At 41.4% G+C, this 24,531-nt stretch overlaps 1 protein-coding gene across 4 annotated transcripts in view; it reads left to right on the top strand.

Moving 5' to 3' along the window:
• The window catches only part of arid1ab (AT-rich interactive domain 1Ab), a 113,219-nt gene that overhangs the window by 11,023 nt on the left and 77,665 nt on the right, over nucleotides 1–24,531 (top strand). The window contains exon 1 of one of the 4 annotated variants that reach the window (XM_080442824.1): nucleotides 13,372–13,479. The exons of the other annotated variants lie outside the window; for them this stretch is intronic. The gene's annotated coding sequence lies outside the window, so the exon portion shown is untranslated. Of the gene's footprint in view, nucleotides 1–13,371; nucleotides 13,480–24,531 lie in introns of those variants that run through there. 4 annotated transcript variants of the gene reach the window in all.

Genomic DNA, 24,531 nt, shown 5'->3' with positions numbered 1-24,531 from the left:
AACGCATCTGTGTCATTTTAAGATTCTTTGGCTATTCAAAAGTAGCAGATATACAAGCTCACCGCGCTATGAGCTTGTAGATCTGTTATTTTTGAAAAAAAAGAAGAAAAGTGAATGTGTGCAAGTCTTTGTGTGTGTGTGTGTGTATATACACACACACACACACACACACACACACACACACACACACACACACACACACACACACACACACACACACACACACACACACACACATATTTCTAACTAAAATCTTTGCTTCTGTGGGTCCCTGGAACAAAATATTATATATGACTAAATATACATAATTTTGTCTGGTGACATGAAAAACATTTGAGAACCACTGATGATATAGCAACATAAGTTTTCTTTCTACATTTGTAGAATCTCCAGAAGCAAAGATTTTGTTCGCCATGAAAAACATATATATTGATTTGAAAACATTTTCACGATTTAATGAAAAAGAATTAGCAGATCTACAAGCTATGAGCTTGTAGATCTGCTATTTCTGAATAGCCCAAAGTATAAAATAATGGTTATGGCTAAAAAAAAAACATCTAAAATGACATAGTATGCGTTCCCGGATTGAATGGGTTAAAACCCCTGGTTGGTTTTATCGCGATGGTGCAGGAGTTGTGTTGCCGGGGAGTTCAAAAGAAGACTTCTCTTTTTCTGTATTTTCTTTCTCCCCTCAGTGTGCGCTTTGCTGAGTAATGATTCTACTCACAGCCACATGGACAGTATACTGCCTCCCGGCTCTGTGTGTGTGTGTGTGACCACATGCACGTGTGTCTGTGTGTGTGTATGAAAGGCAAACACGGACATGCGCACGTGCCCTCTTGACTGGATGATTTGCGTGCACGAGGGAGAAATGGTGTCAGTGATACCCGGGGGAGTGAGTGAGGAGGAGGAGGGAAGGAGGGTTTTGTGAATGATCTGACTGGGTCTGTCTCTGACAGCTGTGTGTATTTGTGTATTAAAAGTGTGTGTGTAACGTGCGCGCGTGTGCTCTCTCTTCCTTGAAGGGGGGGATGGGGGGGGAATGGGGGGCCGGCTGCCTTCGGGAGCAGCTCTGACCTGCCTCGCGGTCCATGTGCCACCGACCATCCCGTCTCTCTTTAGCAGCGGTGGACGGTATCGTGACAAAGTACATTTACTTGAGTTACCGTTTTTTTGAGTATCTGTACTTTACTTGAATATTTGTATTTTCTTTTTGTTGATACTTTCACTCCGCTACATTTCAAAGACAAATATTGTACTTTTGACTGATGCGTTTCTAGGAAGGGGAAAACGGTACGACCACTTCCACTGTAACTGTCCTCTTCTTACCCCGGATTTGAACTCGTGTCAGATCCTGTGTCTAGTAGGTGAGACATGACCTTTGACACGATCTAAATGTCTCTTTGGAAGAGCAGGGAGACACAATACAACCACCCCAATGGTATAAGTTATATTGTATTAACATACTCTACCATACAGATTGGACAAAATTACATTTTATTCATTAAAAACAAGTTACATGGTGCCGCTTTAAGCCCTATTTCAAATGTAGTGAAAATAGTAGATCTGCAAGCTCACAACGTCGCTTTGTGACGATTTTTCGAAGATTTCTGGAAGATCTGTGAATTCTTTTGGAATGTTTTAATAAGGCAATTCATTGCATGAATCAGCATGTGAGATTTTGAATAATCAAATTCAAAATCAGCACGTAGCGCTACAAGCTTGTAGATCTGCTATTTTTGAATAGCCAAAGTGTAAAATAATGCTTTTTTACCTAAAAAAAAAAAAAGCCACAGTTGCGTTCCTGGTCTTAATGGGTAAAAGCAGGCGCGTAAGGTGAAACAGTGAACATCAACAATAAAAGTTTACCCGCACGCTGCCACTTGCACGGCACATGAAGGATTTATTAAGCAACGCTTTGGTCACACATGACTTTCCTCAGGCAACCACAAGCTAACCACATCTATTTAGAAATCTTTGCTGACGGGGAAATTTGTGAAAGATGTCAGAATTCAGCGATGAAGCAGCAGTCACTGTTGGCCGAAAAAAGCTATTTTCCTTTCATGCCAGTGAACAGAGTTGAGAGTTAAGACTTATCTTGCATTAATGGAGAAAAAAAACTAAGTAGCAATTTTTTTGCACATTGGAAATGCATTGAAAAAAAAAGACCCTCCACCAATGTCCCCACGGACAAAATGTCAAACTTGTGCTGTTGTGGTCGTTCGAGAGACGGAAACGCGACGCTAAATCATTTCTTTTGACATTTTGCTTCTTTCATTTTTTGTCTTTTTTTTTTGTAAAATGCTCAAGATTAGCATAGTAATATCTTTCTCTGCGTCTGTGTCACACTACAGACTTCATTTACATGACTTGTAGGGTGTGTGTGTGTGTGTGTGTGTGTCTGTGTGTATGTATGTGTGTGTGTGTGTGTGTGTGTGTGTGTGTGTGTTTTAAAAAGCAGTTAACCTTTAAATGTATGCAGTTGCTGCTGATCCGGTGGATGCTGAGACTGACGCCACCCCTAGGCTTCTCTTTACACGCAGCGCTCACCTTTGCTCTCCTCAAAAATTGCCAATGGCTCCTATATGAGGCATGGAGAACCATGTAAGCGTGCAAGGAGGATTTTGACTTGTTTGTGTGTGTGTGTGTGTGCGTTTGTGTCAGTGGTGGAAAAAGTACTCACGTTTTTTTACTTAACACATTGCCTGCCAGAATTATTTCAGATTTTTTGCAGTTTTATGCCAGAGATTTTTCATTGAGAAAAAAAAAGTACTCAGGAGCCGAGATACAGAATTTGTAAGTTAACAAGGAAGTGGATAGGAGTCTAGATCTTCGAAAAATCATATCTCCTTGGTCTTTGGGTCAAAAAAAAAAAAAATAATCTTGGCAATCAATGTGTTAAGTAAAAGTATCAATGCTGCAATGTAGAAATACTCTGTTACAGGTAAATGTCTGGAATTCAAAATTTACTTGAGTAAAAGTACTCATTATGCAGAATTTCCCAAGTTTTCAAATGTATACAATGTATAAAAATCTTTTGAAAATAGCAGATCTACAAGCTCACGACGCATTGTGAGCTTGTAGATCTGCCATTTTTGAAAAATTGTGAACATTTGTGCAAATCTTTGAATATATATATATTTATAAACCGAACATTTGTAACTCAAATCTTTGCTTCTGGGGGTCCCTGGAACAAAATATAATATATTTGGTCTGCGGCCAAATACATTCACAAATACATTAATCATTTTGAGGGTCCTTGACATGAAAAAGTTTGAAAACCACTGATTTAGGGGTTGGAATTATACCTGAGTTATATGTAGTTCACGGCCAGTGATTTTGTTCCGTACCGAAATATAACAAGTCTACAAGCTTGCAATGCGTGGTGCTTTGTGAGCTTGTCGATGTGCTATTATTAGGCTATTTTCTAATATTTTATTGTCCTCACACGACGTAATACAAAACTGTGTGTGCGCGTGCAACTCAATTATGACATATGGTGTTGTGAATTTGCCCTCCAGTGAGAAATCATTGCTTTGTGTTTTTGTCCAACATTTGGCTGGCGTGGTTCCAGCCTGGCTAAGGGCAATCTATCCACAGCTGAGGAGTGGATTGGAAAAGACCAAAGGGTTGCACAGAGATTCTAGGCAAAATATTATCTCTGAGATCTATCGCAATACCCAACGTCTTGATTCCAATCCCAATGCTAGTAACCTCCGTTTTTTAATTATAGATTCTTATTTTTTTAGGTTTGCAACTATCGATTATTTTTCTTGATTACCTTTTGATTAATCAAGTAATTGAGTTTCATAGAGTTTCATATATCAAAGGAATTGATTATCCACTTGAGATTTATTTCCTACTAAGTCGCACAATGGTGCCATGCAAATATTGTGAAATTTGAGTTTGTAGATCTGCTATTTTCAAAAAAAAATTACATAATTACATAATTACATAAAAAAAAGACTTTTCACCTATAATGACTTTCACAAAAGACGGAATGATAATCGATTACATTGATTAGTTCAATTAACTGTTGCGCCCATAGATGTTTTTTTATCATGTTATCTATGTTGAAATAGAAAACGGTGAGCACTTCAGTAATTCTCAAACTTCTTTTCATTTCAAGGACCCCCGGTTTACTATGCATTAGACCACGGACCCCCATAACCCTTTAGAGTGTACGGGTCCATTTGGTTCCATTTGTACACAGGAGTTACCTATCATTTAGCTGGGGACCCCCCGGAGCCCACTTTCAGAACGACTGCTTTGAAGTCGACCATGTTTTATTATGTAGTCTGCACTCTGATTGTGTCACTTTTTTTTTTAACCAAAAATTGTGAAAATAGCCGACACGTTGTGAGCTTGTAGATCGGCTATTTGCACTACTTTTGTGTGTTGAAGTAGGGCATTAGTTTAACCCATTAAGACCTGAAGAAGATCCTAAAAGATTTTTCAAAATACTTTTTTTAAAAACATAACACATATAAACATTTATAAAAAATTAAAATATGAAATATAAAAAGGAAACCTTAAAATGACATACAGCTGCGTTCCCGGTCTAAATGAATTAAATAAAAACAAAGTTGAAATGTGGAGATGCGAGGTTTCTGCCCGACAACTAAGGCTTGGCGAGACTGGCATGACGGGGAAGCAGAAATGCATGCTCCTGCTTGGTGTCTCTTTGAACCAGAAGAGAATTTGCATAATGGCATAATATAGCTGTTATGTTTGCAAATGAACTGTTTCCACCGGCTCTGCTGCTCTCACAGTGTGTTCTCACACAGGTTAGCTAGAAACCTTTGGTGTTCTCTAAGTACATTTAGTGTTAGTGTTGTACTTTTTAGGTGTATTTTTTATTTTTTTATTTCCCCCAAGCTCGTGACTTTCAGTCTGCTACGTTTCAAATAGAAATATTGCACTTTTGACTTCTTCTTTTATATGTTTTTCACCCCTTTTTCTCCTCAATGTACTCGTTATGCCAATTAATTCCGCCCCACACATATTGGTTTGTTGTCACTGGCTGCTGTTTTATCTGACTGACTCACCTGCCAGTAAGGAGCCCCCACCGAGAGGACGTTGAACGTTCGTCCAACTCCTTTCGCCCCCAACACTCCCCCCAACACTCCCTGCTGACAGGTGCCGCCCCCAGCCCGTAGGAATACTCTGTGTTTTGTTTTTTGTTTTTCTTGCTCTGTAAAGCACTGAGCTGCATTTATGTCATGAAAGGTGCTATATAAATAAAGTTTATTATTATTATTATCGGTTGTGTTCGTATATAGACGCCCGACAAAGCCGGATGCACCACGGTGGATTTGAACCCACAACCGCCGCAGTAGCGGGCAGGCACTTTACCAACTGCGCCGACTCAACATTTCTAGGACATTTCTTGTGACCCAAACTTGCAAAAATATATTCTGAATGTTTTTTTCTTTTTTTCTTTTTTTCTTTTTTGAATACTGTAGTATTTACTTGCTGCAAGGGCCGATTCCTCTGCAGAGTGCAGACTACTTAGTATGAAAAATAATTTGACTTCAAAGCGGTCGCTGACGGTGGCACTACAGTGTTGACATCGCCGCTGGGGAAAAAAATAACTCTGTGTTCCACATAGATGAAACATCCTTAAATCATTGTGTGTGTGTGTGTGTGTGTGTGTGTGTTCATTTTATGACGATTGTCCCGGCCATGTGGCGCAGGAGGTGTGTGTGTTTGTGGTTTGACCACGAGACGGGCAGTGACCCAGCCCAGGCGACCTTTAAGTGGCTTCTCTCCCCCCGTTCCGTAGCCAAGGGTTATTTCTGGCGTCGGTAGTGAGTGACACACTTATCGTAATGGGTGACGGCCAGCCCAGGGTGCCCACACAAGTCGGTCAGACTGAATGAAAGTATCGCTCACACCACGGTTGAGGAGTGCAAGCCGAGATCAGTGGAACGTGACGTGTCGTCGTGTCCTGTGCCTCTTCAAATTTCACGACCGTGAAAGCCCCCTCTAAGTTATCATACTAAAAATCGGTCACGTGACCCCGTTGGGATTGGTGTTTCGTAATACGTTTGTGTCGGGTGGAAACCTCATATGTCCCAAAAATTGTTACTTTTCAGGGTTCAAATTCAAAAGCATGAAAAGTAGTAGATCTGCAAGCTCGAAATGCGACGCTTCGCGCCGCGTTTCGAGCTTGTAGATCTGCTACTTTTGATGCTTTCGTGTGAGACGCTGTAGTATGATCAAGCAAGGGCGTTAAAGGTAGGGTAAGTGATTTTCTTTGGTTAAAATAAGTGTTAAATAGCTCTATAGTGTGATAGTAGTCATTGCTATAGAGAGTGTTTGTTCAGTAACAGGAGTCTCCATGTCTCTCCAGCTCTTTATTAAACAGAAAATTAGTTTCCAGGTCAGGATACCAATTTTATCCAATCAGGATAGAGAACTCAGTCAGGATACAGATTAAACAAGTGAAATTGGAAGTGATGAAACAAAGAAATGAGCAGACCAAATTGAAACTGGAACACTATAAAAAAAATAAGCTGATAAATAGGTACTCTCTTCTGATTGGCTGAAAATATGTCACCTACTTGAACATTTATTTTCTGTTTATTAAAGAGCTGGAGAGACATGGGGACCCCTGTTACTGAACAAACACTCTATAGCAATGCTTACTAGAATAGAATATAGTGCTTTAACCTTTTAACAAAAAACTTTTAGTTTTAACCAAAAAATATCACTTACCCTACCTTTTTAAATGTATGTGCAAAACACAAAAAGTTAAAATATAGAGATAAAAGGTTTCTGCTCGACAGCAACGACATACGCGTGCTCCGACTCCCAAGAAGAACCGTGTGGGCTTGTGGCCTCTCCCGTCTGAGGCATGATGCCCTGTTGTTCCCCCCCCCCACAGTCGGGGGGAATCCCCCACAGCAGTCACCTGGAACAGTGTCTGGGGTGACAGCAGGTTGACACACAGCAGTCAGCGGGAACCTCCAGTGTCTCTCTTCTCTCTCTCTCTCTATTTCTGACCTGACATCTCTCTCTTGACAGGCGGGGTTTGGAAATGCTTCGGCTGCCTCTCTCTCTCTGATTCGCCGTATCGGTAGATTTTTGTCACCCCTTGCCGCCCGGCCCGGGCCGGTTTGCACGTTCCCGGGAGCTTGTTGGTAATCAACAGTGGCGGAAGAAGTACTCAGATATTTTACTTTAAAGGAGTAGTTCACCCAAAAAAAGTACTTATTTTCTATCAATTACACACCCCATGTAGCCTTGAATTCATGGATTTGTTTTTGTCGCATTCCTAAGCCAATAATTTGACCTTCACTTGCAGTTGCGTAATATTTGACCAGGAGTATCTATATTTTGACTCAATTACTGGGGTTCAGGACTTTGTCCACCACTGGTACCAAGGATTCCCAAACTTTTCAGTGCCGTGACCCAAAAATAATCATATTTGAACTGGGCACTGACAAGCACTTGGAATTGTAGGCGTTACATTTAGTTTGACTCGCTTCCACAGATAAATATTTGTGAAAATAGCCAAACCACAAGCTTGCAGATCGGCTATTTTCACAATGTTTGCCTCTTTCTTATGTAATATTTGACAATTTGGCCTATTTGGTATTAAAAAGGTCTTAAAAGTCATTCAATTGTCACTTTAGAAATGTGCAGATACCCTGTATACACTTAAACTGTATGTTGGTTTGTTTACTGTTGAGTGAGAAAACAATGTTGCACATTAAGCTAATCATCTGGGGACCCCCCCCCCCATAATAATTTGGGGACCCCCCTGGGGGTCCCGACCCCCGGTTTGGGAACCACTGAGGTTAGACTACTCTGTGCTTGGCATGTGGCACCGGCCTTATCGTACACAGACTTTTCTTTTAACGATAACCTTTCTTTTTTTCTTTTCCTTTTTTTGTTGCTCGTATTAACCTCTCATAACCTCACGTAAACCTGTTGCATCCCCCCCCTTCACATCCACGGATACAAGACACAGTAAAGGAAAAGTAATAGTTTCTCATCATCGTGTGTGTGTGTGTGTGTGTGTGTGTGTGTGTGTGGGGGGGGTTGGTTGGCTGCTCAGTCAGTCCCCTCTTCCCTGTAAATCTTTAGCATTCTTGAGAACAGCTGGCTGAACATCTGGGTGAGTAATATGCTGCTTCTGCTCTAGTCTAGTGGATGGATAGACCCCCCCCCCCCTCTTATTTTCCAGAGTCATGCGGCGGTCAGCTCTCTAAAGGCGGGCTGGAACCACTAAGGCTGATTTGTCGGACAGACAGGCAAGAGCAGAGAGACCCAATTGCCTTAATTGAGAACAAGCCGGCGGTTTTCTGTAAAAAAAATTTTGTTTAGTCTTTGCGGCTTCTTGTCGATGTTAACACTTTCTTTTATAAACGTGGTAACGGAGGGAACTCTCTTCCTGCAAACCATCTCAGATCAAATTAGCTGCCAGTCTAGCCCCAGTAGTTCTCCGTTTTTTTTTGTGCCAAGGACCCCCAAAATTGATATGTATTTGGCCACGCGGACCCCCATCTGAGATTGTTTTGTGCTAGGGACCCACCCAGAAGAGAAGATTTGTGTAAACACTCAAACACTTTCAAGATCTTTCTAAAATGTTCAAGAATAGCAGATGTATAGAATCTTTGAATACATATCTTTTTTGAAACTCAAGTCTTTGCTTTTGGGTTGTCCCTGGAACAAAATATTTCGATGGAGGTCGGCAGCCAAAAACATATAATAATAATGACTATAATACAATAATACATTTGGGGGACCTTGCGATGCAGATGCGGACCCCCCCATCTCAAACTATGTTGTCCTAGCCCCCCCCCCCAGAAGCAAAGCTTTAAAAAATATATGTATTAAAAGATTTGCACAAATCCTCACGAGTGCCGCGCTGTGAGCTTGTAGATCTGCTATTTTTAATGACACAGATAATTTCCCTGTCTTAATGCGTTAAAGACAGGACTTTTTTTTTAGATCCGTTTTTGAGTTTGGGTAGGGTATAACCTTTTTATGTCTTTTTTTTTCTAGGTCATTACACATTGGGTTTGGTTCTAGTAAGTCTAGAGTGTTTTAAGTGTTTAGCTAAACGGCGGGCGCACTTTGTAATATTTACCTAAAAGGGGGCCATTAGGAAACAGAGTTTCAGCTACATCGCAGCAGTTCTGAGTTCCGTTGGCTGTAATGTTGACAGTATACTGCACCGACCTCGCCCCACTTTGGCCAGCTGTTGAGCGGTCCAAGGATCGGTTCCTGTGTGTGTTTTGGTGCGGCCGCTTTTTATGACCCAACAAGGAGAAATGGTTTATAGTCGTTGCCGATGGGGGGGCCTGTCACAGTTATTTGCATAATCGTTTGGAATCGTTTTCCCATTCATCTTCTGTATTGATTCATCAGTTTAAAAATGTTCATTAACCCATTAAGACCAGGAAAGCATCTGTAATTTTAGATTTGTTTGGGCTTTTCAAAAATAGCAGATATACAAGCTCATAGCGCGGCACAGAGTGCTTTTAAAAATCGTGACAATTTGTGCAAATCTTTGAATATATATGTATTTTTAAAGCGAACATTCGTAACTCAAATATTTACTTCTGGTGGTCCCTGGAACTAAATAGTTTGATATGGGGGTCAGCGGCCAAATACATATCATTTTGGGGGTCCTTGACATGGAACGGTTTGAGAACCACTGACATAGCAACATACGTTTTTTTCAGAAACCTGTTAGGATTTAGAAGACATTTGTGGAATCGGCCTCGGGTCTAAATGGATTAATATTCCAAAAATGTTCGGCTATTTTCACTGCTTTTGTGCAACACTTGTATGATGAAGTAGAGAATAAATTTTACGAAAATATATAAAAAGTTGAAATATGGAGATGAAGGTTTTCTGCCCGACAACAACAATAATATGACCCAACAAGGAGAAATGGTTTACAATGCTGATTGATGCTGAGGTTATATTCTGCCATGTGATATGTTCATATAAGGATGCACAATATTTACCTAAAGAAAATGCTGTATCGGTAAAATCTGTAATGTGCAAAAATAAGGCTGATATTTTGTAGCCGATATTTAGTTTTAGAATATATGCGTTTGATTTTGTGAAGGTGGAAAAGCTTTTTTGTGATGATTTAATGTCGATATGGTGGTTGATCCCTTTCCTTTTATCACGGTCTTTGTTGGACGCGTGGCCCCCTTTCATTCTGCTTTCCTGTTCACAACCCTGGTGGTGTTGTAGTCGGTTACGGACAGGTGTGCTTAAAAACCAAGCCCAATGGAGGCCCATGAACATGTGATGTGTGCAACACACCAGGGTGGCGGCCTCACGTGTGTGTGTGTGTAGCCATACTTGTATACTGAGTGTGTGTGTCTACAAGTATAGTAGAATTTGAGAAATAGACATTGTCAATGAAATTGACGTTTTTATGGTTAAAATATTTTTTTAGGGTTACGTTACAATGAGGAACAGATTTCGGTTGGGGTTAGGAGTAGACATTTAGAGGTTAGGTTAAGGGGTTAGGTCTGGAGTTAGGACTAATTTACAGTATACTTACGGTACTTTGCGTACTGGTGTTGCGCATCGGAAAAAGCCAAAGCTTGTAGATTGCCATTTTCGTCTTTAGAGTCAAGGTCATTACACACCGGCGAATATACGCAAAATTCGGACTCGTTCCGAATAATTAAAAGACGCTTTTTTGCTTTTTTGCTCCATGTAAGCTTGCATTGACTTTATAAGGTTTAAAAAAAAAACGTATTATTCGCATGAAAAATTCGTCCCCGGTGTGTAAGGGGCTTTAGAGTTGAAAATGACAAGAAATGGTAATAATAGAAAAGAAATTGACGTCCTAAAATGATGTTCTCACAATTATAGTCGTACGTGTGTGTGTGTGTGTGTGTGTGTGGTGAGAGAAAGTTGGTTGTGCATGTGTGTGTGAGAGAGAAAGCTGGTCGTGTGTGTGAGAGAACTGATGGTGTGTGTGGAGGGCTTTAGTGCAGAACAATGGTGCGTGTGCGCAGAGCCCCGGCCATGTGGTGGATTAAATTAGCACCACTTGTTTATGGTTTGTACCCAGTCCATCTGCTGGACTCGACACACACACACACACACACACACACACACACACACACACACACACACACACACACCTGCATATATACACTCCCCCCACTTCTTCCCTTTCCAACAGACAGCCCAGTCATGCGACAATATACCCAGAGCAACCTCTGGTGCCAAACAGTGAGCTGGCTTTTCCTTTATGCAGATTAGCCATGTGCTTAATTGCACTTATTTATTTATTATTTGGTGTTTGAGGGGGAGGGGGGAGAGCCGGGGGAGGAGTCTCCTCCGGCAATCGATTAAATGACTGGGCAGAGAGAGAGGGATGGGGGAGAGACAGACAGAGGGTATGGGAAAGGGAGAAGGAGAGAGAGAGAGAGACAGACATGGTACGTACGTATCTATGCTGTCGGGCAGAAAGCTTGTATCTCCATATTTCAACTTTGTTTATGTTTTTTTCCGTAAATTAACGCCTACTTCATCATTCAAGAGAGTTGCACAGAAGTAGTTAGAACAGCCGATCTACAAGCTCACAACGCGTTGCATCGCGACGCGTTGTGAGCTTGTAGATCAGCTATTTTCACTATTTTTAAACAGTTTTTAAAAGAATAAAAAAAGCAACGGTTTTGGACATGACAAAGTTTCCCCCCGACAGCAATGATATGTGGTGTGAGCAATCAGCATGCAGGTTGTGGTGTCTGTGACACGGTGCCGCTGTTCAACTCGTAAACCTTTGAGCCTCGTTAACCTGAAACACAAACACAACTTCATCTTCACACCTGATGGCGAGACAGATTTTGACTCTCCGCTACACTTGTGTCTTAATCTTTCTCATCATCCGCCTCTAATGTACAGAAATGAAACGGCGCCTTCGCAGAGACAGAGCGCAGGCGCCTGAGAACGAGTTAAAGGAGAATTTTGGACTAAGTTTTTCTTACCTTTTCTATGATATATCTTAGGATGAATGGTACAGTAGAACATTTTCATAACTCCATCCTGGGTCCGCCACAGCTTAAAACGTGCGCGGATAAGCCTTGCGTTAGATCACATATTTTAATAGCTTTTTTTTTTTTTTTTTTAGATCTGATGTTCATAGTGACAGAACACTGTCCAAAAAAAAACAGAAGTCTTGCTAGACGAGATTGAAATCTCGAGATTTCAATCTCGTCTAGCGAGACTTAGATAGGTTTTTTTTAATATGTTGTGATCTCGTACAGTGTGACGTTGTTCTTCTTCGGTTTAACCCATTAAGACCGGGAACGCATCTGTGTCATTTTAAGATTTCTTTGGCTATTCAAAAATAGAAGATGAGCTTGTAGATCTGCAATTTAAAAACAAATCATGTTTTTTTTTTGCAAATCTTTACATTTTCAAGATATCCTTGAAAATGTGTGGGGGTCCCGTGGGGGATCTGCTATTCAAAAATAGCAGATCTACAAGCTCATAGTGTGCGCTATGAGCTTGTATACCCCACATATTGTATAAAATTGCGTTGCAGATTGAACCTTTTCATAGATTTCATAGATGGCTTCATAGACTTGTTTGACAGCACTATCATCAGTGTAAATTAATGTTTGTTTACACTTGATCTTTTCTATGTTGGACTCACGTTGATGTGTGTTTTTAGACATTTAAACGTTTTAAACCCTCAATACATAGTAAACTTGACCTTTGGCTCTGTACTATGTCTGCTTTTTCCCCCGCTCTACACCAAATGTCTTTGCTGAAATAGCCGACGTGTTGTGAGCTTGTAGATCTGCTATTTTCGGCGTTTTTTTTACGTTCCGTTCCCCCTAGAATAGGGTTGCTACGGTTCAAGGTTCATGCTTAATGTGAAAAGACAACAAAACGTTCCTATCAAACGTTCTTATCACGGTAAAAGTAACTCTGAGGACCTCTTGTTGAAGACCCCTATGTCAGTAGTTCTCAAACCTTTCCGTTCCAAGGACCCCCAAAGTGATAAATATTTGGCCGTGGACCCCCATCTGAAAATGTTTTGTGCCAGGAACCCTCAGAAGAGATTATCCACAACACTTTGAAGATTTTTCAAAAATGTTCAAAAATAGCAGATCTACAAGCTCGCAGCGCGGCACGAAGTGACCCCACTTTGAGAACCGATGCCCAATGTTACACAGATAAGAATCCAGTGGTATTTGGTAGTCGTTTCTGTTTCTGAAAGTGTGAAAACCACACGTTGCACTGCTGTCGATGTGCTTGTGTGTAAACCGGAAATATATCGAAAACGTGTTTTTTTTAACCAACAACCGACTTTTTCTATTATGCCAATTAATTCCTCCCCACACACATTTGTGGTTTTGTCCACTGCAGTTGGACCCTACTGACTCACCTGCCTGTGAGGAGCCCCCACCGGGAGGAACATACTCCTCCTGCCCAACACTCCACGCTGACCAGGTGCCGTCCCCCACCCAGCCCGTAGGAGTACGTGTATATGACAAACATCACCCTCCCCTGAACACGGGCCAATGGGCTCTATGCACAGCAACCATATTCCATATTCCTTCACAGGTGTTACCAATGATACTAATGAAGGCTCTGTCATCCATTCTGGTCAAACAGAGTCAGGGTGCTGATTATTGTGCATGTTGGCTCACTAGAAACACTCTGCTACACCAGTGGGTCTCAAAGTGTGGTCCAGAGACCCTCATGCTTCCTTGAGGGGGTTCCAAATGGCCCCTTACGGGTGTGTAAAATGGAACAGAGCCTTAATTAGTGTCATTGGTAACACCTGTGAAGGAAGTAAGGAAGAGGCCCAATTTCTTTCCAATATGGCTGCAAAGTTGACAAAGAAATTACTGACATAATAAATCATTTTATTCTTAGAAAGAATGTAAAAATAGCGGAAATGGCTGATCTACAAGCTTTTAGATCTGTACTTTCAGCTTTTTTTAAACATTTTTTTTAAATGTATGAATATTTTGGAAATAATTATGATTAAGCAATATTATTTGCGATTATCTCAAATAATTGTTATTTAATAACCGTAACAGGCCTAGTTATGATAATCTGACGATTTCAGTCGAAAGCGTGGGCTCCTTTTCTCACGTGACACCAAAATCCTCTGCGATTCAAGGCAAGCCCCCCAGCATTGAACATAGATTCCCCCCCCATACCATGACATGTAAGATCTCTGATGGTTTGGTTATGTGACACTTAACAATCTATATGAACAGTGAAGCATATGGAAGATAACGTTTATGGAACCAGCTTTACGAGAACCCTTCCTGCATGTCATATGGTGGCAGAGCTGATAAACAACCCGTATTGCCTCTGTTCGGATGGAAACCTTGTATGTCCAAAACCGTTCCTTTTTTTTTATTAGTTTAAAAGCATTTTTAAAGTAGTGAAAATAGCCGATCTACAAGCTCACAATGCGACGCGTTGTGAGCTTGTAGATCTGCTATTTTCACTGCTTTTGTGTGACACTCTTGTATGATGAAGCAGGGCATTAATTTGTGAAAGAAATGCAAAAAGTTGAAATATGGAGACATGAGGTTTCAGTCCTATACATTTTACATTTTGTAATGATGTCACGTGCTGCAATTCCACCGTTCATGTTTGCCTTCGTTCATTGTTTGATTTTCAACAATATAGGCTGAACAAGCTGTGACAGATGTTGGATGACATGTATAGTGTTTAACATTCTGTCTGTTCCATGGATGTATGACTATTCTAATTAGGGACAGTTAAAATCGAACAAATCAATTCAAACGTTTATACAACCTTTGTTGTTGTTGATAATTTAATAAAATAATCGATTAACAATCGATCCCTGTTTTCAGCAATGACATTATAGGCGAAATGATTCTGAACGTGACGCGTAAGAAAATAACCGATTAATAGTTGCAGCCCTAGTTCTAACGAGTGCACTGTTCTAGTCCTGAACAATCTAAAGTCAAATCCGAAACGATTGACTTGAGAACGCTATGCGGTCGGTTGCCTTTAGGTCATATCTCATAGGGTTTAATCCATTATGACCAGGAACGCATTTGTGTCATTTTATACTTTAGCTATACAGAAATAGCAGATAGTATAAGCTCATAGTGTGGGTGCCACGCTATGAGCTTGTAGATCTGCTATTTTTGAAAAATCTTGAAAATCTTTGAATGTATACATTTTTTAAAGCAAACATTTGTGACTCAAATCTTTGCTTCATGGAGGGTCCCTGGAACAAAATATTTTGAGATGGGGGAGTCCGCGGCCAAATAAAGTTTGAGAACCACAGATATATAGAAACATACTTAGGATCTAGAAGACATTTGTGTCATTGTCATCTAAAATGACACCGATGCGTTCCCGGATTGAATGGGTTAATGTAGAAAGGCAGCAGGGTTTTTTTTCTTTAAAAAAAAAAAAACCTCATGCACATTCATGGAAGGAACATTAGCCAACAATAGCAGATCTACAAGCTCAATCTTTGGTGTCAGTGGGAAAAAACTGTTCAAGTACAGAGCCAACCCAGGTTCAGGTTACAGTTTAAGTCCTAGTGGTTTAAGTAAGACGTGGTGTGAACATACCCGTACATGGTCGTTACATGTCAGCACATGATGCCATGTGGGGAAAAGGTACATGTTGATGATCCACCTCATCAGGCTGTGCGAGTCCAACTCGTCTGTGTTCCCGTCTGTGTGTGTGTGTGTGTGTGTGTGTGTGTGTGTGTGTGTGTGTGTGTGTGTGTGTGTGTGTGTGTGAGGAGCAGTGGTGTAAAGTAACTAAGTACAAGTACTGTACTTCCGGCAAATATTGTACTTTTACTCCACTACAATTATTTAAAAACTTTAGTTACTTTGTAGATTTTGATTATTAATTACAAAACATACATTAACCACCTCAGCCCTATATACATTTTGGCCATTTGAAAATAGCCGATCTGCAAGCTCACAATGAGACGCATTGTTTGCTTGTAGATCTGCTATTTTCAAAAGATTTTCATACATTTGAAAACTTGTGAAATGGGACATTCTGCATAATGAGTACTTTCTACTTTCGGTACTTTTAAGTACATTTTGATACCAATACTTTTGTATTTTTACTCAAGTAAATGTAGAACTCCGGCAGTATTGTTACTTTTACTTCAGTAAATGTGATTACTTTTTCCACCACTGGTGAGGAGGCAGTGAGCTGACGTCAGTATGCCAGAGCAACCATTCTGTGTTTGTGTGTGTGTGTGTGTGTGTGTGAGTGTGTGAGCTGACGTCAGTACGCCAGAGCAACCATTCTGTGTTTGTGTGTGTGTGTGTGAGTGTGTGAGCTGACGTCAGTAAGCCAGAGCAACCATTCTGTGTTTGTGTGAGTGTGTGAGCTGACGTCAGTACGCCAGAGCAACCATTCGCCTCCACAAAACACAGCCGGGTCTTGACTCAGCAGAAGAGAAGGGACAACACAGGTTGGCAATTCTCCAAAGGGAGAGCTGGTAATATCTCCGCTCCAGTAGCCATTTTTCATGGAACTGTCTGCCCCCAGTAGCCCAGCAGATAGGTTTCTGTTAACACACACGATGACCTTCCCTTTATTTCTTAGCATGTATGTAGCCATTATGTAAGGATCTGGAGTTGATTGTAGCACTGAATGACCCAAGAAGAGGCTCATGATGATGTATGTCTGACTCTGTGCCACATTGTGGACATTTCGTCTGGCACGCCACTAAGATATAAGCCCATATATTGTGGTCACCTTTAGACAAAATTCGTATTCTCTGTTGGCCATTTTAAGTGGACGGTCAAGTCATTCATAGATTGGATCATGGGTGAAACGATTAATTGAACCATCAATCGATTGAAAGACAACGCTTTATCAGTATATGCTTTGTCCCCTCCTTGTTCCCCACATCGCATTGAAAACACTCGTGAGCTTGTAGATCAGATATGTTTGCCCAGTGTTCTCCCCAAAATAGGGACGCTACGTGTAATGTGAGTTAAGATATGTATTTTGTGATTAAATAAGTTTAGTGGTGTATGATGTAAACCATTATATTTGCTCTTTTACAACTTCACTAAATCATAAATTGGAAAAGTTATGTTTTTGACTCCTGGGTGAACATATGGCTGTTTGCGTTCACAACTTGTGATGAACATTTACCATCATTTTGTAGTTTCATAACGCTGTTGTCAGGCAGAAACCTCGGATCTCCAAGTTTCTTTTTTTCTTCTTCGTAAATCAAAGCCCTACTTAACAAGAGTGTCAAACACGCAGTGATGATCTACAATCACACAACGCCTCACGATGTGTGCTTGTAGATCGGCTATTCTCACTGTTTAATCATTCTAAATGAACTGTTTTGGGCACAAGATGTATCCACCCGACAGCAACGATATGTTGATTGATTGCACAGCAGCTCAAGTTGTGATGCTAATATTTGTGGCCTTGTTAGAATGAAAGTGGGTCAAGGGACCATCTCTGCAGCGACCCTTGATGGTACTTGTTCTGCTCAGCAGCTGCTCTCACACCTCCAGAGGATGTTTCTTTCCAAGAAAGATGATGGTGATATTAAATGGAGGTCATGATGCAGGGCCTCGGCAGTGGCCCCCAGAAGATCCACTTTCCAGCAGTGCTCTGGGGGTCACAGAAAAAGCCTACATGCCCACAAAAGCATGCACACACACACACACACACACACACACACACACACACACACACACACACACACACACAGTCCAACCATAGCTCCTCTAAACCTAACCTCTAAATGCCTCACTCGCTTAAAAGCAGATAAAAACACCACACATGATAGAGAAACTTTGTCCTCACAATAACTATTTCTCAAATCCTACTATACTGTAGCTACAAATCGGCCCTCACAAGCATAGTAATGCAAACACACACACACACACACACACACACACACACACACACACACACATACACACATACATACATACATACATACATACATACATACATACATACATACATACACCTCGTCACAGAGTTTCCCCTCTGGGATGATGGTGTGTGTGTAGCGTTCACCGCGTGTCCGAGTTGAACAACTCAAGCAAATCTGTGGAAAACATAGTAAACAGATCAATGAGAGAGCAGCATGTCCACTGACCACAGGTAGCTTAGCTTCCTGCTTTTTAGCCCAGAGAAATGTTAATGTGATGATCTGTGGGGGGGGGGGGGGGGGGGGCTAGTCTTGACATTCCGCCTTGGTCATAGGATGCGTTCGTAAATACAGCACTGAGCGCACTGGCCAATACAAACTAATAGGCGAGTGTGCTCCGGTGCGCAATTTCCGAACGCACCCATAATGTACAGCCCGAGTGTCATTATTATGATATATCTAGGGCTGTCACGATAACAACATTTAAGTTGACCATTGCATAATTGCGATTTAACGATTTTTATTGTGTTTTTGGCATTGAACAGTGGAACATATGAATATAAATGTTATTTCTGTTTGCCTTTTTAGGCTTCGTAAACAAAAATGTCACAGGGCAGATATGACAAATAACTTAAATATACAATGAAATTAATGACCTATTTAATACTTTTATACTTAAAATATCAGAAATAGTAGATCTACAGCTCTACAACACTTGTAGATCAGCCATTTCCGCTATTTTTGGAAGATTTATGAAACATTTTCAACATGGAAACAATCATGACGATTATGCAAAAATAATTGTGACTATCTCAAATAATCACGCTCAGACTATTATATCATAATTGTGTCAGCGTTGTCGGTGACCCCAGCGAGGCCGGTCACACATTTCAGTTTTATCTAATCACGTGTGTAGCTTTAACAATATGACTCTCCAAGGTTGATTGCTTTGGCCTGGGGGGGCCTCTCTCTCTCTCTCTCTCTCTCTCTCTCTCTCTCTGTGTGAGAATGGCTGAGCTCGGAGACGAGGTGTGGTTGTCATAGCGACGATGTCAAACAACACAGCGGTCCACGTGGCGCGCTGCTAATGTTTGGGTCCTCTCATGTGCGCTCTCTTGCCCCGTCCTCTCTGCCCCCTAGACGGGGCGCACAGGTCTCAGGTGTACACTAACAAAACCCTGTTTTTAGAATGATGCCAGTGGGGTGTTTGAACGCCGGTGGCATATGTTCTGAAATTTGGTGAAAGATGAACCGTTTTTCTTTCTTATTTTTTTTGGCTACACACCACTTGGACGAATTTTGCCCCGTAATGAGAAATGGCTGAGGTCCAAGCTTTTGCGTTCTTGTGTGGCTTGTTTTTTTAAGAGTCATTTTTCATGTGGAGAGGGATGGGGGGGGGGGAATTTTTGTTCGCGTTGCGAAGCATTGTAGATCGTCTATTTTTGGCGAAGAGATTTGGTGTAGACCAGGGGTCTTCAATGTTTTTCAGGCCAAGGACCCCGTAGCTGAGAGAGAGATGAAGCAGGGACCCCCCACTACATTGTATAAAAATTGTGTTTCAGATATTATTATTTTTTTTTACATGGTCTACTCTTTTTTTCCCTCTACACCTATACCTCCAAAAATAGCAGATCTACAAGCTCACAACGCCTCGCGCTGCGATTTTTGGCTAAAGTTTTCCTCCAGAATAGGGATGCTAGGGTTAAAGTGGTTAATATAAAAACAAAAATCATATCCCACAAAGATTTGTGGTAACTCTGAGGACCCGCTAGGGGTCCCGGACCCCCTGTTGAAGACCCCTGGTGTAGACAGAAAAGGTGATCAAAGTGCAGTTGTAACTCAAAGTCCAGTTGTCTTAAGAGTTTAATTTCTTAACCAGCCCATTTAGCAGAAGAGCTATGGCGCTTTTTCTTCCATCCAGCGCACCTCAACAGCCACGGCAGGCCGGGCAGCAGATGTGAACAAACCTTTTCCTCTCTGAAGTGCCGCTGCCTTGTTTTTGGCAGCGACAACCCCCAGCTGTTTGACAGTTTTACCGCTCAGAGGAAACGTGTTGTGATTCGACGTTTTGAAAGAAGTGGGAACTGAGACTGTTGAAGTATGAAGGAATTGGATGAGAACAAGGTGGCTTTTTCTTTAGGGATGCGTGATAATGAAATTTTACCTGATAACCTGTAGGGATGGTGACATTCCTCAGAAATGATATTCGAATATTGGTCTTAAAAATTATATATATATATATATATATATTTTTTTTTTTTTTTTTTTATTTTTTTATTTATTTATTATGTTTACTTGACAGGAATAATACAAAATGTATCAAGTGCTCGGATCCAATAAAACATATATTGTGTTCGTTTTTATAACTTGATACATTTACCAGCCCTAATAACACATCGGGTGCCGAACACGGTCTGAACCGTGTTTTCACAGAGTAGCGCATTGGTGCCGAACACGGTCTGAACCGTATTTGGTGTCTTTTCGTTTTTTTCCACACGGGAGGGGCTGGAGCAGCTCTGGGATCACCCGTGGTGATTCTGAGAAGGATAGGCCAGATGCATCACCGTGTCAAAAAACATGGCTCCCATCCGCTTCCGTTCTAGTTCCTTCTCTAAAACCCCTATAACGCCGAAACTTTTTACGCTGGGGAAAACGACTCATTTTGTATGCACGATCGCTCCGCCATTGTTACTCGCGTGAGAGATGTTAGTGTTCCAGGCGTTAGCCAGCACCATGGGGCAAAATGGAGGCATGCTTTTTTTCACATGGAATGTACGAACGTAATCTGTTATTATAAAATGCTGGCACCCAATGTGTTAATTGCTTGGTCAAATCGATATAGATATTGCAAAGTCTCCAGTAGGGTTAACGTTGCACCTGTTATACGGTAACTGTGATTCTGGGTGCAGATGCAGACTCCTACAAAAACAGCATTCTTATAACCTGATTTATTAGCCGTACTGATGCACTTCTTAGTTCAAACAACTTCACTTTGGGCCGGCGGTGGCCAAAAGGTTAGGGAAACGCACTTGTTGCCGGAAGGTTGTCGGTTCGATTCCCCGGACTGGCAGGGAAAGATCTGGTTGGGGAAGTGAATGGCCACCACACTTACCCCTCCCCAACACAGCTGAAGTGTTCTTGAGCAAGGCATTGAACTGCTCCAGTGGAGCTACTCAGTGGGCAACTGGCCGACAGTATAATACTGTGGTTGTACTGGTCGCCTCCCAGGTTTAAATTTGTATTTGTTTATTTATACGGATCCCCATTAGCTGATGCCTTAACAGCTAGTGTTCCTCTGGGGTTCAAGATATTAATATACATGAACAACAATAGAAAATATCGCAGTGTATCACAAAGTGATAATGTGTGTGTGTGTGTGTCTATGTGCACTTGCTGAAAATGAGCACTTGTTCTCAGCTACTACCCTGGGTAAAAAAAAAGACAATTTAATCAAGATTTAACATGATTTTTTTTGTATTTTCCCCAACTTGTTTGCTTTTATTTGCTCTACAGGTAGACCCTTTTGAAATCTTCCCCACAAAAATCTTGCAGCCTTTATGATCACACGAGGCATTTCCAGCTTCACATTCATGGATAATATTATTATAAAATATTGGCTAAAAATGTCGGGATTATTTTGCTGACATTAAAAGTAAAAAAGAGTAGTTAACCACTGAGACAGGCGAGACGAAATGAATAATCTGATCTTGCTTGGTTCTCAAAGTGGGGTCCGGGGACCCCCAGGGGTCCTTGAGGAGTTAAAGGTCTGTAAATGCGAGAGTAGTTGAGCCTGGCTGCTCAGAGTTAAATGAACACTGACGATTTCACAGTGTAGACTAAAAATTAGACTTGGGGGTCCTTGAAATTGAAATGTTTGAGAACCACTGATCTAGAACAGCGGTTCTCAAAGTGGGGTCTGGGGACCCACCGGGGTCCTCGAAGGGGTTCCAGCGGGGTCCCCAGCTAAATGAGTTAATATGGTATAAAAATGTGTTACTACTTTAAACCTAGATAAATTGGCTATACAATATATATATATATATATATATATATTTTAAAAACATTTTAGCAACACAAATCTTGTATGGGTGGTCCCTGGACAATACTTTCAGACGGGGGGCCACATGGACTAGTACATACATAGGCTTTTAATTTGGGGGTCTTTGAAGAAGAGGGGGGTTTTGTCTTGTCAGGGTTGTTAAGTCAGGTAGAGGGGGGGGGGGGTTTGGAGGTGTGGTTCTTCCACACACAGATCTAGGGGTTAAAAGTGCATCAGAGGTCACCGGAGAACGCCTACTGGGGCCTGTTAGCTCTTCCCCCCCGTGGCACACTCCTTAATGACCCCAGGGAGTATAGTCCCCCCCCCCCCCCCCACACACACACACACACACACACACACACACACACACACACTGTCCACCAACCTGGATAAGCTCAGGAAAGTGTGTGGCCCTGCCTGGGGGGAGGCTGCAGGAAAAACCTGGAGTGGAATTATATTATTTTGGCCGGTGTCAGTCGACCGACCACCCCCCGCTAGGCCCCCAAACCCCCCCCCCCCCCCACACACACACACCCTTCTCTCTCTCCACTGCCAGCCTGTAGAGAGGGAACCATCCAACCATCCACCACCCACCTCAGTGGTGGAAAGTAACTTTTAAGTACATTCACTCAAGTACTGTACTTAACTATAATTGGAATTTACTCAAACTTTTTCATGTCAAGGACCACCCAAAATGATATGTATTTGGCCGCGGACCCCCATCTCAAAAATATTTAGTTTCAGGTGACCCTGTGAAGCAAAGATTTGAGTTACAAATGTTCGCTTTAAGAAATATATATATTCAAAGATTTGCACTCATTTTCATGATTTTTCAAAAATCTACAAGCTCATAGCGCGGCACTCGGTGCCGCGCTATGAGCTTGTAGATCTGCTATCTTTGATTAGCCCAAAGTATAAAATAAAGGTTAAAGTGGTTAAAATCTAAAATGACAGATGCTTTCCCGTTCTTAATGGGTTGACTATAATTTTTTATTTACTTTACTTCAATTTTATTTACATTTTTCAGTACTTCTATACTTCTGCTCCAATACGTCTCAAAGACAAATATTCTACTTTTTTTTTTAACTCCACTGCAATTATTTGACAGCGGTACTTACTAATTACTTCAGCCCTGTTTTATACTTAGGCTATTGAAAAACTTTTGAGCACTTGGCAACACGGTTTATTATTGGCTAAGCTTATTGGCTAGAGCTTCGCGAGACATTTCTACAACATGGGCAATGACTAATTGCGCCATCCTAGTACATATTACATGCATGCATACATGCATACATACATACATACATACATACATACATGCATACATACATACATACATACATACATACATACATACATACATACAACACATACAATACCATACATACAATACCATACATACATAAAATACCATACATACAATACCATACATACATAAAATACCATACATACAATACAATACAACACATACAATAAAACACATACGGTAGAAAACACTCAGTGGTGTGTTCTACCGTGTTTGATGCTATAATACGTAGTGTGACCTGCAGAACATATTCGTAGCCATCCATAAACCGCCCGAGAAAGCTTATCTGATATGCAGGAGGGGAGGGGCTGGGGGCAGCAAGAATGTAAACTTGAGTTCAAATAGCCTTTTTCATGTGATACTGTGGCATCTGAGGTGAAGGCTTATGTGTGACCGTTGCCTTGAGGTGATAATGACCGCTGGCCGTTGGAGTTTTGAAGTAATTCACACATTAACTACTTAACAATAGAGTGGTTATTTTATTCGGCACATGTACGTGGGAGGGAATAAAAAAACCTAGAACACACCAGTGAAAACACTGTAGCATCAACATTACAGAGGAAGGAAATCAGAACCGTGGGATGTTTAATTAATTGTTTAATTGATTCATTTAACAGGAAATTCTCAACGATAGATTAATCAATAGACAATGAATTGTTAACATCCCTAATGCCAATAATTGAGTACTTTATCTGTTGTAATACAGACATTTTACTTCCAAGTAAGTAGCCTTGGCAACCAACGATTCCCAAGCCATGTGGCCCATAGGGCAGGATGCTGTCTCTGGTTTCTGTAGCGTGAGGCACCTTGATGCTGAGTACCAAGCAGGGAGGCATTGGCTAAAAAAGTTGTATAGTCTTTGGTATGACCCGGCCTTGGTATCGCTACTTTTACTTGAGTAAAAATATGTGGGTACTTCGTCCTCCTCTCCTCTCCTCTCCTCTCCTCTCCCATGGCGGTGCTGTCATTCATAGAGTGCCAAAGCCTGGGCTTTGCTTTTATTAAAGCCCATACAGGAAGCACCAGAGCCTTCGTTTCTGGCCCGGGTTCAAACACACACACTGAAGAACCAGAGCCCTTCGTTTCTGGCCTGGGTTCAAACACCACACACACACACACACACACACACACACACACACACACACACACACACACACACACACACACACACTGCTGCAGCTGGGACACGTTACATTTTCGGCAGGCTGCCCTCCTCTCCTCGCCGTCTCTCCAACGGCTATAAATAGACCCTGGTGGTTGTCTTCCTTCACCGAGGAATAGAGGTTTTTGATGGGGAGGGGAGGGGGA

Source organism: Gymnoscopelus braueri, assembly GCF_963280865.1.
Source record: "Gymnoscopelus braueri genome assembly, chromosome: 11".
Lineage (NCBI taxonomy): Eukaryota > Metazoa > Chordata > Actinopteri > Myctophiformes > Myctophidae > Gymnoscopelus > Gymnoscopelus braueri.
The sequence above is the reverse complement of the archived record's forward strand: the minus strand, read 5'-3'. Positions and strand labels throughout refer to the sequence as shown.